This window comes from Oncorhynchus nerka, unplaced genomic scaffold (genome assembly GCF_034236695.1).
Source record: "Oncorhynchus nerka isolate Pitt River unplaced genomic scaffold, Oner_Uvic_2.0 unplaced_scaffold_1000, whole genome shotgun sequence".
Lineage (NCBI taxonomy): Eukaryota > Metazoa > Chordata > Actinopteri > Salmoniformes > Salmonidae > Oncorhynchus > Oncorhynchus nerka.
In genome coordinates, this window is record NW_027040303.1 from 144,415 (window position 1) to 147,483 (window position 3,069).

At 38.9% G+C, this 3,069-nt stretch overlaps 1 long non-coding RNA gene across 1 annotated transcript in view; it reads right to left on the reverse strand.

Annotated features, from left to right (window-relative positions):
• The window catches only part of LOC135570302 (uncharacterized), a 2,118-nt gene extending 1,646 nt beyond the window's left edge, over nucleotides 1-472 (reverse strand). Inside the window, exons 1-2 of the long non-coding RNA XR_010463510.1 lie at nucleotides 303-472; nucleotides 49-95 (exon numbers count right to left, since the gene is read on the reverse strand). This is a non-coding gene — a long non-coding RNA (uncharacterized LOC135570302). The remainder of the gene's footprint in view (nucleotides 1-48; nucleotides 96-302) is intronic.
• Nucleotides 473-3,069: the final 2,597 nt, after the last annotated feature.

Below are 3,069 nucleotides of genomic sequence, written 5' to 3' on the forward strand. Positions count from 1 at the left end.
TATTAAGACTTATTCTTAGTCATATTCTTCACAGCAGTCAACACTCACATTTTCTAAGCCCAGGTTTCATTCTGTTCTCTCCACCATGTTCCACACTGTAGCGGTAAGCAGAAGAACAGACAGTCATTGAGGGATACACCTGAACTCACTCACTCACACACACACACACACACACACACACACACACACACACACACACATATCATATAACTTTATCCAAGTGGTGGTCAGAATGTTTGTCTTAACTAGCCTGATAAGTCCAACATGTCTGATATGAACATTGACATAAACCCTCTACATACTTGAGTTTCTTCAGTCTGCAGTGTGGATCCTCCAGTCCAGCAGAGAGCAGTCTGACTCCTGAGTCTCCTGGGTGATTGTAGCTCAGGTCCAGCTCTCTCAGGTGTGAGGGGTTTGACCTCAGAGCTGAGACCAGAGAAGCACAGCCTTCCTCTGTGACTAGACAGCCTGACAGCCTGCAAAGAGTCAAATCATATTAAAACGACACTGCTATTCTTCTGGTGACAATAGTGACAGTATATTTTTTCTAAATGTTCAGTTACATCAGTGTCCTGAAAGCTGTCATATCTATTTTGTATCATATCTAAATTAATGTATCATTATTATAAATAATCAAAGTATTGCTTATAGAGAAAGAAATATATAGTACGAAATGTATAGTACAAATATTTATATAATATGAATATTTGAGGAGACTGACCAGACCAGTTTTGAAAGCAGTATCAGTCAGAAGACAGTGATGTATCAGATTTAGATTGTATTGAGTATACAGTCCACACCATATCTATTTAGACAGTGAGGTATCAGATATTTAGACAGTCCATACCATCTATTTAGAGTGAGGTATCAGATTTAGATTGTATTGAGTATACAGTCCACACCATATCTATTTAGACAGTGAGGTATCAGATTTAGATTGTATTGAGTATACAGTCCACACCATATCTATTTAGACAGTGAGGTATCAGATTTAGATTGTATTGAGTATACAGTCCACACCATATCTATTTAGACAGTGAGGTATCAGATTTAGATTGTATTGAGTATACAGTCCACACCATATCTATTTAGACAGTGAGGTATCAGATTTAGATTGTATTGAGTATACAGTCCACACCATATCTATTTAGACAGTGAAGCTAACATTTCAACTGTGGCTCTATTCTCCAACATTTTGGATTTGAGTTTGAGTTTGAGTTTATTTTTTATTTTTACAGGGACAGTGCACATTAATCAACGTTTCAGTAAAAGTGCCGGTTTTAGCCAGCCGGCTAATTTTCAACCGCAGTCCCTGGGCAGGTTATTAAAAACAATTACAATATAGACAATAGCAACATAGAACAAGCAAGACATAGCAACATAGGACAAGCAAGACATAGCATACAGACAGAGCAACATAGGACAAGCAAGATGTAGCATACAGACAGAGCAACTTAGAACAAAAAGCAGCAAGACAAAATTCATAAAAGCAACAAAGTGTTTCCACACCTCACAAGCTACAGACAACAGACAACATGGAACGCGGCAACACACAGCTAGGGACCATGTTCACAAATCTGATTGACCTTTAGCCAGGTCTTCAAGCATTTTGTGAAAGTGTGATATGTGGTGCAGTTATGTGTGTCTGATGGCAGTGTATTCCAGACATGGGAAGCTCTCACAGAGAATGCAGATTTACTAAAGGTGCTTTTCCTTAGGGGAACTATACAGTCACCTCTCATGGCAGACCTTGTGGATCTGCTGCCATATGTCTGGGTTTTCTGATTAACAAAAATATTGAGTGGAGGGGGAGCCAGGCCATTAAGGATCTTGAAAACAAGACATGCGTCGGTGTATTGCACAAGATTTTCCCAACTCAAGAGCTCATGCTTTCTAAGGATGTGACAATGATGATGGCTATTGGGCTTCCTATCAAGCACTTTGAGATTCTGTTTGTAGACAGACTGAATAGGTTTTAATGTTGTACAGCAAGCTTGGGCCCAACTAGTCAAGCAGTATGTTAAGTGGGAGAGTATCATAGATTTGAAGTACAGTTTTGCTACCTCTGTAGTCAAACAATTTCGTATAAATCGGAAATTAGCTAGGTTGAATTTAGTTATTTGAATGACCTTTTTTCACCTGCTTTTTAAAAGAGAGGTTGGAATCAAGTATGATGCCAAGGTACTTAAAATCAGATACCACCTGGAGCTTCTCCCCTGACACATAGACATCTGGCTCAGTAGCATCTGTTGCCCTCTTTGTGAAGAACATGCAAACAGTTTTTTTCACATTGAGCCACTTTGTAACCTGGACCATTACAGTAGTGAGTTCTTGTGCAGCTTGTTGTTTGCTCTTTGCATGCACATATATCACTGTACCATCTGCATACATTTGAACTTCAGACCCAGTACAGACAGAAGGCAGATCATTAATGTACAGGCTGAACAGGAGGGGCCCCAGTATTGACCCTTGGGGCACGCCCACATCATAGCTACGAGTGGGCGACAGCTCATTGCTCACTCTGACACACTGAGTTCTGCCTTCAAGGTATGATTTCATCCATCTCAAGGCATCAGGGGAAAAGTTGAACTTGGACAATTTTGTGATGAGAATCTCATGGTTAACAGTATCAAAAGCCTTCCTTAGGTCCAGAAACACATCCCCAACAGCACCCCCTTTGTCCTTCTTGGACTTCACATTTTCCAGAAGAAAACATTTGAGGTCAAATGTTTCATATGACGTGACAGTTTAAAATTTCACCTTTAATTTGAGGGTATTTTAAGACATGTGTTTCACTATTAAACATGAAAACAATTTATGTTTCCAGTCTCCCCATTTGAAGAAGTCTTAAGTATTCTGAACAATTCACTCATAGTGAATTAAAATAGTCAAAAATTTACTTTTTTGTCGTAAACTCGTTGGTTGCATTTGCAGTTTGTTTTGGTTGTGTTTTTGGTTGTTTTGCCCAATAATAAAATGGTGGATGATGAGTGGAGTAACTTTTCTGTCTAAGAGAGTAGATAACATGTTTCTAAACAATAATAAATTAATCCTGATGATGTCATGATT